The 14,780-nt window shown below is 42.9% G+C and overlaps 1 long non-coding RNA gene across 1 annotated transcript in view; it reads right to left on the bottom strand.

The window, feature by feature from the left end:
• Nucleotides 1-7,271, bottom strand: part of LOC131511006 (uncharacterized) — a 31,624-nt gene extending 24,353 nt beyond the window's left edge. Inside the window, exons 1-3 of the long non-coding RNA XR_009261297.1 lie at nucleotides 3,756-7,271; nucleotides 2,168-2,834; nucleotides 452-1,600 (exon numbers count right to left, since the gene is read on the bottom strand). This is a non-coding gene — a long non-coding RNA (uncharacterized LOC131511006). The remainder of the gene's footprint in view (nucleotides 1-451; nucleotides 1,601-2,167; nucleotides 2,835-3,755) is intronic.
• Between the last annotated feature and the right edge of the window lie 7,509 nt (nucleotides 7,272-14,780).

The raw sequence follows: 14,780 nt of genomic DNA, 5'->3' as shown, positions 1-14,780 counted from the left end.
ATATGATGGACTGAAACATGCTTTTACTGACACTCCTTCCTAAATCCCTACCATGACAGTGAAACAATCAAGAAGAGCAAAAGAGAAAATTAGGGACAAGGAAGGTCAGCGTCTGCAAGAAGCAGTAATGAGTAATGACTCAGCCGGGGAGGGAGCTGCCGGAGAGTCTGCGGGGAGTACTGGCCAAGAGCTAGAGGGGCCTGGCATGTGGAGATACCACCTCCCCTGCAAGGTGGGGATGAAGGAGGAGGCTGCAAAGGAGAGCCTCGAAACGTCTCAAACAGGCGCGACAGATTCCCCCACCCCCCATTTCCCCTGCCCCCTGTCCAGCCAAGAACCTAGAGGTTCATTGTCTGGAATAAACAAGTCAGAGAAGATCTGGAATCTAAGCGCAAGTACAAGAGGAGGGCAAGGGTGACACCGAACGCTGGAGGATTAAGTTACAATCTACCTTCAGAACCAGGTGGCCCCTGGCTGCTTTCTCCTGCCTGGTTCGGAGATGGGCCTCAGCTGGCCATCTATGGCCGCCAGAGGCATCTGGAAGATCCTTCTCTGGAGGAACTAAAAGGCTGCAGAGAAAAGACCACCCCATGTTGATATCTGTATGTGGGGATGGGAGGAGGGTCACCAGATGACAAAGCTGGCCTCCGACCGGTCAATGTCCCCCCAAAGCCACCAGCCAGCCTGCTCCACCCCACATCCCTCACCCAGCGCCCCAGGGTTTCGCTGTAGAATGTGAACACACTGCTTAGAATTGGAGAGGCAGTTTCAGAACATCTCCACACAATGGAGAGAGACCAAAACAAACTAAGGAAAGTAACTTTTGGAAAATAGACAATTCAGAGACTAGGGGGAAAAAGTTACTTCTATCGGGAAAAGGTGAAATACTACACCCATGAAATAAGAATGTGTTGCAATAAAAAGGAATATTCTGAGAACAACGAACAACACAAACAAAAACCGTGACAGGTGATATGACAAATTCAATGCAAGGTTTAAAAGCTAGAGGCCAGGAACTCATTGAGCCAAATAAACAGCTAAAGAGATGAACAACAGAGAATATAGTTAGGGTTAATTCAGCTAATCCAATATCTGACTGACGTTGGGGAGTAGAAAAAAGCAGAGAGGAGAAAATTATTTAAAAAAACAGTACAAGAGGGGAGGCTGGGTGGCTCAGTTGATTAAACATCCAACTCTTGATTTTAGCTCAGATCACGATCTCACGGTACTTGAGTTTGAGCTCCGCGTTGGGCTCTGCGCTGGCAGCTTGGAGCCTGGAGCCTGCTTGGGATTCTCTCTCTCCCTCTCTCTCTCTCTGCCTGTCTTCTGCTCATGCTTTTTCTCTGTCTCAAAATAAATAACCATGAAAAAAAAATAGTCTTTTAAAAATGAAAAACATTACAATAAACTTACTCTTCTCGCTACAATCAGTTGGATTTTCTTTCATGTACAAGAGACGGATGCTCAGCTGGTCCCGTGAGGAGCGTGCCAGTAAGAAGAGGCAGAAATGCCCCCCGGTGTGGCAAGCTGAAGGTCCCCGGTTAGCTTGGAGAGAGCGATTTTGGTGGAGCAGGCAGGGCAGAAGCCACAATGGAGGAATCTGAAGAGCAAGTGGAAAGTTAGGAAGTGGAGCGAATTCACGAAGACACCATTTTTTTCAGAGTTTTTCGGTGAAAAAGAAGAAATCAACTGATAGGTCTGAGGATTAAAGGTAAACCTTAAAGTAAGAGACACGACAGCATACTTGTACGCTAATTTAAAAAAAAAAAACAGTACGAGAGGGGCACGTGGGTGGCTCAGTCCGTTGAGCATCAGACTCTTGATTTCGGCTTGGGTCGTGATCTCACAGTTAGTAGGATCAAGCCCCACATCGGGCTCTGTGCTGACAACATGGAGCCTGCTTGGGATTCTCTCTCTGCCTCTCTGCCTCTCTCTCGCACTCAAAATTAATAAAGTTAAAAAAATAGTAAATAAAAATTAAGATGATTTGAAATAGCTGTCCTATCCCTGGTTCTTAGGTAAGTAAAAGACCACATTTATAATTAATAAAGAGAAAATGGAGGAGAAAATAAATTAGCCAGTTCAGATGCCCCAAATACCTGTGGCCCCAATGATGGTAATGATTTCAAATCACAGCATTAGAGGAGGTGAAGTGAAAAGTACCCACCTCAATTCTCCATGGTTGTTATCTAACACACATGAAAAAAGCCAGAGATCTATTCTGGTCATTAATGGATTTTCTAGAAGAAGTTTCAGTTCTTCTCCCACAGCGTCTTCCGTGATTTCTTGTATCACTAGTACACTTACCTGATTAGTCCACATTTAAGGTCAGAAACTTTCATCATCCACTTGCTCAACATGTCACTTTGTCTGTCATTCAGCAAGATTTGCTGCACACTGATGTATGTCCTTGTGGGTATACAGGTATCCTCAACGTGAGGGGGTAGAGATAGGTTGCAAAGAAGACCAAGTCTCTGCCCTCACAGTGCTCAGTGGTGGGAGGTGTTGGGCACCAGTGTGACTTGTCCACGCTGCCCATCATGTCTGACACACAAAAGGTTTTCGCTGCAGCCACAACACAGCGTGACCACCAGGGCAAGACAAAGTGGCACAGAAAACAGTATCTCTGGGAAGGGCGGGTCTCACCACTGCCGACACCTCTGGGAGGTGTTATTGTGTGGCAATCTGGGAGTCCCCGGGTGGAAGCAGGGCGTGCGGATGCTTCTTCTTCAGCTTAGGGAGTGGGGAACTTCTCTCTAACAACCCGAAGTCTTCTTCCTGAAGTTTCCACCCTAATCATTCTGCCAAATTCTGCAACTTCTATTCTGGGGAATCTGCGTGAAGAACAAAACATGTCACCAGTACAGCAAGCAATGCAAATGTCCAAGACCACTGGTAACTACACGGCTGTCATCTCTGTGCACCCCCCCCCCCCCCCACAAACCAAGACCAGCATTGAGGGTGCTGCTGGGATACCACTGGGAAAGAGCGGCACGACCCCCAAGGAATCCTCAGCCGCCTGTACCCCAGCTCCTGCCCAGGCACCGATGGGCCAGATGCGAGAGGAGAGGGTTGAGGACACCGAGACCTGGGCCTGCCAAACTCTAGTTTAAAACTAGAGCCGTGTGGGACTGTTAGTGGAGCTTCCAGAAAGGTCTCATTTACTTTCTGGCAGTGGCTACTTCACTGGAAGAATCGGATTCAACTTCAAGAATCCGCCATGATGAATGTTCTGTTTAAAATATCTGCTATTTCAGTAGCCATCAAGGAAAAATATATGAAGAGTGAAAAGAGCAATAATGACCAAGAGGCATTTCCCAATCACAAAGATTGTTCCTATCCCAGAAATACTTTTATTTTACTTTTATAAATGCAAATGAGAACGGAAATTTAACACGGTCGCTTCCACCATGGAACAGGCTTTTGTAAGTGCTGCCAAGTTCTACGATAATCATAAATGCCTCTCATTCATTCCCAAGCTGAGGTCTGATCCTTATGTTTCCTCATAGGAGGTCAGAACTGACTCTCTGCTGCCTTTCTTCCAGCTAGAATCCAACCATTTTGCAACTTTCGTTCTTAAAAGAAGTACCGCACACTGAAGTCAATCTTAGGTTTCGGACCTAGTTTTTGACAGCCAGAGATCTTGGGCTGCAGTTTCTCAGCAAGTCAGAGCCAACACAAGGAAGCAGAGAGACCCGGGAAGACAGTAATTGATAGTCCTGCCCTGGCTGTGTGAGCCTATGCCAGTCACTAACCTTCTCTGGACTTCCGTTTCCTCCTTTGGGATGTTGGCCAGGACGATCTCTCAAGTTCTTTCTAACATCCTGTGATTTCTCACATCCTGTGACTCTGTAAGTGGAGCCAACTAAAATAGGTCGCTCCAGGTGGCCTATAAAGGAAGAATGTGGCCTACAGCTTTCTAGTTTCAAAAAAGTGGAACGGAATCTCCCCAGGTGAACACATACCACCTCAGGCAGAGGGAAGGAAAATCGGTATTAAGAAGCCTGACATGCTAAAAAGACAGGAGACCTGGCCTTTGTTTGCTGAGCCAGCTGGCTCTCAGGAATCTGCACGAGGCTGGAGAAAGAGCAGGCTGGCTCATCCAGCCCAGGGGCCTGCTAAGTCCTCAAGGCAGTCCTTTGTCTGAGGCTCACTGGAAACCAGAAGGTAAAATTTTTGCACGACAAATTCATATGCGCTGCCCAGAAATTAAAGGGCTTTCCGGAATGTTTAAGATTATTAACCCTTTTGTGATGTCATAGCCCCGCAAAACTTCTCCGTTGCCCAGTATTTTCTTCAAGCCTCAGATTTAACAGTCAAGAGCTTACAAAAATTTTTCCTCAGTACCCTCGAGAAATGCTTTACATATAAGTTCTGTCCGTTTAAAGTGTGCAATTTGATGAATGTTGGCAGTTGTGGATACCCATGAAACTACCATGCTAGTCACAGCACAGAACATCTCGTTCACCACCAAAAGAGCCCTTGTCTTCTGCAGTCCACAGGCAGCAAGTGAAATGCTTTTTGTCACTATAATAGTTTGCATTCTCTAGAATTTTACATAAATGGACTCATACAGCCTGTATTCTTGTGTCTGGCTTCTTTCATTCAGCAGAATGAGATTCATTCATGTTGCATGTATCAGTAGTTTGTTCCTTTTTATTGCGAAATAGTAGTATATTGTATGGATACACTACATGTTGTTTATTCATTCATCTGTTAATGGGCATTTAGGTTGTTTCCAGTTTGGGGCTATTGTGAGTAAATATTCATGCGCAAGTTCAGCGAAGGAAACCATCAACAAAATGAAAACATAACATACTGAATGGGAGAAAATATTTGCAAATGACATATCTGATAAAGAATTAACATCCAAAATATATAAAGAACTTACACAACTCAACACTAACCCCCTTGCCCCAAATAATTCAATTAAAAATGGGCAAAGGACCTGAATACACATTTTTCTAAAGAAGATATACAGATGGCCAACAGACACATGAAAAACATGTCCAACATCAGTAATCATCAAGGAAATACAAACGAAAACCCTAATATGTTATCACTTCACACTTTCAGAATGGCTAAAATCAAAAACACAAGAAACAGCAAGTGTTGGCAAGAAAGAGGAGGAAAAGGAACCCCTGTGCACTGTTGGTGGGAATGTAAGTTGGTGCAGCCACTGTGGAAGACGGTATGGAGGTTCCTCAAGAAATTAAAAATGGAAATACCCATGATCCAGTAATTCCACTGAGGTATTTACCCAAAGACTACAATAACACTAATCTGAAAAGATATATGCACCCTATCATTGCAACATTTACTATATCCAACCCACATGGAAGCAACCCAAGTGTCCACCAATAGATGAATGGATAAAGATATGGCACACACACACACACACACACACACACACACTCATTCACATACACGCAATAGAATATTATGCAGCCATAACAAAGGATGAGATCTTGCCATTTGAGACAACATGGACGGACCTCGGGGGTATTATACTAAATGAAATAAGTCAAAGTAAAATACTGTATGATTTCACTTATATATGGACTCTAAAACACAAATGAACAAAAAGCAGAAACAAACCCATAAAAACAGAATAAACTGAGTAGTAGCCAGAAGGTGAGGGTGAGGGATGAAGAAAATGGATGAAGGGAAGTGGGAGATACAGGCTTCCAGCTATGAAATAAGTCACGAGAGCAAATGGCACAGCATAGGGAATGTAGTCGATGATACTGTAATGGCGTGGTGACATATGCTGGATACACTTGGGGTGAGCACAGCATTGACGTACAGACTTGTTGAATCACTATGTTGTACAACTGAAAGTAATGTAGTTGTGTTAACTGTACTTCAATAAAAAAGTGAATAGATAATATTAACCTAAAGATTCATGTGCAAGTCTTTGGACATGTTTTTATTTCTCTGGAGTCAATAGCTAGAAGAAAGGCTAGAACATAAGTGTATGTTTAAGGAAAGTTCACAAAATTTTGAGACAACAATAAGTGATTGCCAAGTGCCCCTTAGCCCTCAGATGAGAGAAACTTCCCAGTTTCTTTAAAGGCATTGGTTCTTAACTCAGTCCTTCTCTTAATGTACTGAATATTCTAGAGATGGAAGAAGAGGTTGGAATAGGTCATAGATCCTATCCCTCATCTGGAGAGGAGGACCTTGAGGCCTGAGGAGATAAAGGCGCCCACCAAAAACAGAGCTGCAAGGTAGGGTAAAGATTCTGGCAAGTCACAAGTGTCAAGAACACTACAGGGCAAACACGAGAACACAGGGTTCTTCACAGAAGGAAATGTCGAGAAGAGCTGCACAGCTGGGAGCTGGCTCACAATGTTAGGCTTGTAGACTGTCAGTTAGAAATGATCTATGGGGTGCCTGGGTGGCTCAGTCGGTTTAAGTATCTGACTTTGGCTCAGATCATGACCTTATGGTTCGTGGGTTCGAGCCCTGTGTCGGGCTCTGTGCCAACAGCTCGGAGCTTGGAGCCTGCTTCATATTCTGTGTCTCCCTCTCTCTGCTCCTCTACAACTCATGTTCTCTCTCTTTCAAAAATAAATAAATATTTTTAAAAACTTTTCAGAAATGATCTAGTCATCTACACTGGATGTCATAGTTTCTCTACCTAGAATCCGGTGGGAAAAAATAGTGTTTAGTATAAGCTTCTGACAAAACCCCTCAAGTCCCTGGGACTTAACAGACATGTGCAGACACTCCCCCTGAGGCCAGCACTGCACATTCAAAGGGCTGGTCCTTCTGGAGGAGGAGCAAATCAGCACCTCTGTGGATGCAATCTCACACCTTTACCAAATGCAAAGCTACTTGGCAGTTTTTCATTTTGATGAAACTTCGCTTGAATTCATTCAAGAAGAATCCAGTGTGGAAATACTTGTTCCCTTTCTCAGTCTTGTTTGCAATAAAACAACAGAATAGAATCATTAACTGACCACATCTCTTTCTTAATCCAAAACGTAAGCAAAACAAAATTCTAATTAAAATATCAATTCATGGGGGCACTTGGGGGGCTCAGTTCAGGGAGAATGCAACTCCCAATCTTGGGGTTATGAATTCAAGGTCCACACTGGATGTAGAGGTTACTTAAATCAATAAAATTTTAAAAAATCAATTCATGTTTGCTTTCCATTGTCAATATTATTATGCATGACTCTTTTTATCTATAGTACTCTTTTAAAAATTTTTAATTTTGTTTTTAAATTTACATCCAAATTATTTAGCATATAGTGCAACAATGATTTCAGGAATAGATTCCTTAGTGCCCCTTACCCATTTAGCCCATCCCCCCCCACAACCCCTCCCATAACCCTCAGTTTGTTCTCCATATTTATGAGTCTCTTCTGTTCTGTCCCCCTCCCTGTTTTTATATTATTTTTGTTTCCCTTCCCTTATGTTCAGCTGTTTTGTCTCTTAAAGTCCTCATATGAGTGAAGTCATATGATATTTGTCTTTCTCTAATTTCACTTAGCATAATACCCTCCAGTTCCATCCACGTAGTTGCAAATGGCAAGATTTCATTCTTTTTGATTGCCAAATAATACTCCATTATATGTATATATACATATATACATATATACACATGATATATATATATATATATATATATATATACACACCACATTTTCTTTCTCCATTCATCCATCGATGGACATTTGGGCTCTTTCTATACTTTGGCTATTGCTGATAGTGCTGCTATAAACATGGGGGTGCACGTGTCCCTTCGAAACAGTACACCTGTATGCCTTGGATAAATGCCTGGCAGTGCAATTGCTGGGTCATAGGGTAGTTCTAGTTTTAGTTTTTTGTTTTTGTTTTTTTTCTATTTTTAGTTTTTTGAGGAACCTCCATGTTTTCCAGAGTGGCTGCACCAGCTTGCATTCCCATATGCATGACTCTTAGAAGGATATTTATCAGATCTTCTTTAGCAGTAACAGCAAAGCTTATTTTAGATGGGACACTACTGACACTAAGTGTTGCAATCAACACTGCAATCAGGTAAGTCAGAAAAGGCATACTTAAAGGAAAAATGTCATTAGAAAGAACTCAACCCAACGGCAAATAAAATTATTTTTATTCCTCTCAGAAAAAAAAAAAAAAACTTTGAGAAGAGAATTTGTTATACAAAAAGAATATACTGGTCAAGTGTTTCTTGGTGTGACCATTTTTCACAAAGTGAAAAGAATTGGAATGGAATTTTAGGATCCTTTGTACCACATAATGAAGAGGAAGAAATAAAAGCTTATTGAAAATGTTATCTTTACCACATTTACAAATTTGTCAGTTTTCTCAAAGGAATCCCGGGCTACTCAGAGAAGACAAAAGCCCTCACCATTATTGCAGTGGGTTTTACAGCTTGAAGATTAAATTGAATTTCAGAAGTGGTTCTGTGGCTTCCCTATTTGTTCCATGCTGCTTGTCTTTGAGGAACCCAACATCTTGTGGCCCCAAAATTACACTGCCTGCTTTCGGCCTGCAACAAAAACTATCTCAGTATTGAGGTAGGGATGGAACCAAAATCTCCATTTTGAAATCTGTGGATTCCAGCAAGGCCGAGGTGGAAGGGAGTTCTTTACTGGAGAATGTATATGGGGAAGGCTAAGAAGGTTCTGTAGGTAGAGGAATGGGGGTATGTCATCAGCTTCATCTTTACTGACCCCTTCTTTATTTGATCCAATTCCAACAAACCTTGGGTCTCTTTCCAGACAGACAGGCACAGGAGGACTCCATATGGGGAGCACCAAGTACTATCATTACTGTCAGCACTTTGAACTTCCTGAACCCCAGGTTTTGGTTTTCTAAACCTTATCCCCAAGGTTCTTGAGTGCACATGAATTAGCCTACCTCGGCACAATGGCAGATTGTACTTTGAATGTAGTTCGGTCATTGCACACAACTTTCTTGTAGGTGTTTTCCCCATTATGCATGAAGTAGGCATCTTGGGAATCAAGACATTAGATGGGAGCTTTGCGTACGACAGAGATTCTTAGCCTTTTTTTAATTCACCCCCAAAATTATAGCACGGTCTCGGGACCAGGCAAAAATAAGCCAGGCAAAAGAAAGGAATGAATGAATCATGGTCAGCAATTCAGGAATTTTTCCAAGGACATTGCCCTAGCGACTCCAACAGGCCCCTGGCTCCAATCTTGTTACAGCCTCCTCAGGAAGCAGTCAACTCCGTGATTTCCATTATCTTTCTGTGTTTCATTGCTGAGGTTGGCCCAGAAAAATATGCCTCTTGGAGAAAAATAGGAGCCCACTGGAGTTCAAACTGGATTCCATCCTTTGTCAGTTATATAGTACCGGGTGACCCCTGGTTTCCTGGAGTCTCCGGGTGCTCATCCACTCATTTTTCTAGGGTTGTTGTAAGGACCCACTCTGGATCTTGTACATGCTGTGCCCAATACACGCTCTGTGGTTAATAAAAGTTCCTGTTCTCTTCCTCTGTAGCTCTTGCTCTTTCAAGTAGAATGAACTCAACCTAGAAATCAATTAAGACTAGAATTATAGGTTTGAGACATTTTGGTTTGACGAAAAAATCATCAGACAAAAGGACAGCTTGGACCTTTTCTTTTTGTTGGAACCTGAGCTAGAATTTAGCAGACATTGGCTGAAGACCAAGGCTACATTAAGTCTTGCAATGAGTTTTATTTAAAGGACAATTTCCTCCAACTTTCAAATCAGGTGGCTCAGGGCCATCTAAAGTGGGAGAATTAAAGCAATGGTGATTGGTAACTCCATTCTAACCTGATAAACGTGGCTCTATGATTAATTTTGACACCAGTTGAGGAAAAGAAAGATCACATGGTATGTGCTTCGCTCTCTGAAGGAGGCTGTATCTGGCCCAGGGGGCAATCTCTGGCAGAGTCTTGGGGGAAATATTTGGTCTTAACCAAGTGCCATTCAATAGTTCACGCTTCACTTAGGAGGGATGCGTTGTATCTTCCTGGCTGGTGATGGTAAATGTAGATCCTGGCACCTTAAAAAGATCTGATAGTCCCAAAAATGTGGCAAGTGAAACCATGTCCAAGGTTATAAACCAAGCACAGTAGAGGGAAACACATTATTATTTATTTTTGAGTTCTTGCCCATGATACTTCAACAGAGCAAGAAGCTTGTTATCAGCTCTCACATGGGATTTGGAGAAGGCAAATTTTATACAAGTGACTTATAAGATGATTGGCCACATTTCTAAATACACATTTCTAAACACAGCCAAGATAGGTAAGGCGGGCTAAGAGATGAAAGAGGAAAGATGTCTGGTGTCACTTCACTGGGGTTACCTCGTTTCCTTAAATGACCTCTATCATCAAGCAATCAAATGTTTCATTTTTGCTACTGCCGTTGATAAACAGGTTGACTATGGGGTGTGCAGTGGGGGAAGCTTCTCTGAATTATTCATCAGAATGAACTTTGTAACTAAAATGAAGACCGTGGTTACTACCATAGACCAAAGGTCTCAAAGGTCAGCCTTAGAGATACAGGTTAAAAAAGAAACTGCAAAATTATGACATGTCTTTTATTTTTAAATTAGCTATTCTGTTTCTTGCCAAACTCATAAAAGATTTGAGGTAGATTATAAAAATATAGGTACTACCAGATAGTACAAGACCAAACGACTGATCAAAAATTAGGAACAGGAAAAAATAAAGGTCCAAAAAGAAGGAAAAAAAAGCCCCAAATTCTAAGAGAACTCCTAGCTGAGGAACACGACAGCAATTAAGCCTAAAACCTGGTTTTCAGCTTCCTAGTAGCCAGGGTGATACGGAAATGGATTTATGTAGTTTTCATTACCCAGAAATAAGAAGCATAGGCTCCCCCCAAATTTGCTTCGTCTTAATCTTGGAAAACAAGTTGTGATGGAGATTTTTTCTTGAAAGGCTAACTGGGTTATACAGCCAAACATAAAAAAAAAAAAAAAAAAAAAAAAATCCCGGCAGCATATTGACGTAACATACATGAACTTCAATCTATCCTGCAGGAACACTAGGGAGGTAAGATTTAACTGTATCAACACAAATTAGGCTCCAGTAGTCAGAATCCCAGAATCCTCAAGCAACCAGAACATGGTCTTAAGTTGGAAAATGAGGCAGATAATTTCCTGGTCAATAAGGAGAGATGTCACAAAGAATTTTAGTTTAGGGGCACTGGGGTGGCTCAGTTAGGTGTTCGACTTTAGCTCAGGTCATGATCTCGTGGTTCATGATTCAAGCTCCATGTCAGGCTCTGTGCTGACAGCTTGGAGCCTGGAGCCTACTTTCAGGTGTCTCCCTCTCTCTCTCTGCCCCTCCCCTGCTCATGCTCTCTCTCTCAAAAATAAACGTTAAAAAAATTTTTTTTAGGGTCGCCTGGGTGGCTCAGTTAAGTGGCCGACTTCGGCTCAGGACATGATCTCGCAGCCCGTGAGGTTCGAGCCCCGCATCGGGCTCTGTGCTGACAGCTCGGAGCCTGAATCCTGTTTCAGATTGTGTCTCCCTCTCTCTCTGACCCTCCCCCGTTCATGCTCTGTCTCTCTCTGTCTCAAAAATAAATAAATGTTAAAAAAAAAAATTGAAAAAAAATTTTTTTAAATAGTAGCCTTTAAAAAAAAAGCAAACACATAAAATTTTAGTTTATAACCATGAACTCTTTTGGGGCTGGATCCCATTCACTATAAAATTAGATACCTATCAATTTGATTACCTGGTGTCACCTGCTCGTTCTTCTCTAGGTTACCTGGACCTTTATTCACAGGGTTTTCCTAATTCCATTTTCTCTCCATGCCCCTGTAAATGACAGGGCTTCCTATGGCTCTGGGCCTTTTTTTTTTTTTTTTTTAAGACAAGAGAGACAGAACCCAAGTAGGCTCCACGCTGCCAGCTCAGAGCCCTACGCGGGGCTTGAACTCACAAACCCTGAGATCATGACCTGAGCTGAAATCAAGAGTCAGATGTTCCACCTACTGAGCCACCCAGGCGCCCCTCTGGGCCTGTCTTTTTCACCCTCTGTTTGAGTTCATCTGCCTATGGCTTCATCATCAGCCTGTTTTCTGGTAACTTCCAAATTTATTTCTCTAGCCTCCATGCTGGAGAAGCACCTCCAACTCAACATGTCCAAAACAGAACTTATCTTTTTTCACACCGAATCTGGAAACCTAGAAATCCTCCCAACAGTTACCATGTCCTGCAAAGTCTACTGGTAATGAGTACATGCTCACAGGCCATGAGCAGGGTACCAAATAATTTTGTTCTCAATTTTATTCTAAATGGTATTCTGCCTGGCAGCAGAAACATTGCTTTTGTCAACTCAAGATAAAATCAGCCAGTTAAGGTTTCCCTTCCTACCACTTCCTTCCTAGGGATCCAAGTGAGTTCCATAAAGTGTCAAAGTACTCAAGGGGCTAGGAAAGTGGCAGGTTCTGGTTCTCGATCCACTTCTATCCATGCTGGCATTTGTTTTGAGAGCCTTCTGCACCAGAATCCACGGAGAGGTCCATCTGATCTTTGGTGCCAGATCCACACAGGTGACCCGTTCTCCCAGTTCACAGGCTTCTTCCTCAGTTGCTTCTTCACATGCTGAAGTTGGGGCAGGGAGACTTTTCAGGCACTTTCTTTGAGCTCCAACAAACTTGTTGGGGACTCTCTTAGTGGACACACCACATCATTTCTCCTCAGCAGCTGCTCCATCATCCTGGCCCAGGGGAATTCTTCTGTAGGCAAACCTGGAAACTGAGGCATGGGTCTCCAATCCTCCATCCTGTTGGGGGGTCATTTGTTTACCCTCCAACCTCTGATCTAAGGCTGGTGTGTTGAAGGGAAGGAGCAGTGTCCAGGGCCCCTTCTTAGGGGTACTTGCTATCTTCTCATCATCTTGTTCCCTTCAATTCCACTTCCCTGTCCCATAAGAACCTCATGTGAGTGCAGAAATTCAAAAGAAGAGAAATGACTGTCATTGGGGCACCGGGGTGCCTCAGTTAAGTGTCCGACTTTGGCTTAGGTCATGATCTCGTGGTTCCTGAGTTTGAGCCCCGCGTTGGGCTCTGTGCTGACAGCTTGGAGCTCGGAACCTGGAGCCTGCTTCGGATTCTGTGTCTCCCTCTCTCTCTCTGCCCTCCCCTGCTCGTGCTCTCTCTCAAAAACAAATAAACATTAAAAAAAATTTTTTTAAATAAGAAATGATTGTCATTACTGCAGTAACAACCCAATCCTGAGGGCCAGGGAATAGAAGGCATTTGTTTGCCTGAATTGGGGGGTGGGAGGAAGGGAAACGAAGCAATAAATGCCACAAAAACAGAAATTTAGAATTTCAAAATATCTTCCCATTAGATACCTCTTGAGTCTCTCTCATATTCAGTTCCTCTTCTGGCATCATTTCCAGTTTTTGTTTGCTCTTACCTGGATTGCCACAATTAAAAAAAAACAAAAACAGTCATCCTGAATTCTGAATCTGGTCTTGCAGAACCTTTAATCCATTTTCCCCAGCTTTATTGAAGTATCTTTTACATATAACATTGTGTAAGTTTAAGGTGTGCAATGTGATGATTTGATATACGTATTTATTGTGAAATGATTACCACAATAAAGTTAACACCTCCTTCATCTCACGTAGTCTTAAATTTATTCTTGATACTGTGGCCAGAGTGATTTACTTTCTCTAAAATGTGAATCTAGTCATCATGTTACTTTCCTCATCCAAGGTTTCAGTGCCATCCACTCCCTTTAGGAGAAGTCAGAACTGCTGAGAACCCAAGACAAGGTTGCGATCTGGAATGTGCCCACCTCATCTGCTCTGGATTCCTAGCTAAGCCACTGATGGGTCCGCCAGGGTGTTAGGCTAAATTGGTGTGTGTGGCTCTTTGTGATGTGCCCTTTCCCCTAGGCTCCTCATACATCCAAAGATCCATCCGAATCTTTGTCAAAGGGGACATGTATTCATCTTTATCTCAGCTCAAATGCCACCCCCTCAGTGACAATGCCCAACTTCTCCTGTCTATTCACCAGAAGCTATGGCTCCGTTCAGTCTTACTAGCTCATTGTACCTATCAATTAACACGTCTGCTTCCTCCGTCTTGAGGGTAAGGACTGTGAATTATCACCTTTCTGTTCCTTGTGCTTAGTACAGTGCCCTGTGGCACTGTAGGTACTCACAAAAAGTTTGAATCAACAGCCAACAGGCAGCATCTTCTGCAAAGCCACCATCAAGGTGACAAAAGGCTCTTGGCATAAGAGGGAGGCAGTGCCTGGAAATAACCAGTTTTTTTTTTTTTAATAATTTTTTTTTTAATGTTTACTTATTTTTGAGAGAGACAGAGACAGGATGCCAGTGGGTTGGGCAGACGAGAGGAGACGAGAGGGAGGCACAGAATCTGAAGCAGGCTCCAGGCTCTTCTGAGCTGTCGGCACAGAGCCTGACGCGGGGCTCGAACTCCCGAGCTGTGAGATCATGACTTGAGCCGAAGTCAGACGCTCAACCGACTGAGCCACCCAGGAGCCCCGTGGAAATACTAGTTTAAGTATCTCTGTATTTCTCCTTTCCTTTTTAGTCCTGTCCCCTTCTTCTCTACTTTGAGGACTACAGAGCACAGCACCTTGCATTTTAAACTGCCCTATACACCCCTGATGGTCCTCCAGGCACCCCAGATGGGGACACTGTGTATAAGAGCTGGTGGACCAAGTCACTAAGCAAAGGTTAGTTTCTGTTAGGTGTCCCCTCTTTTCTAAGACAGTAAGCGTGTTTAGTCATTCCACACGTTTATCGAGTGACTGCTATGT

This window comes from Neofelis nebulosa, chromosome 1 (assembly GCF_028018385.1).
Source record: "Neofelis nebulosa isolate mNeoNeb1 chromosome 1, mNeoNeb1.pri, whole genome shotgun sequence".
NCBI classification, from domain to species: Eukaryota; Metazoa; Chordata; class Mammalia; order Carnivora; family Felidae; genus Neofelis; species Neofelis nebulosa.
Note: the sequence above shows the minus strand (reverse complement) of the source record. Positions and strands in the feature narration are given on the sequence as shown.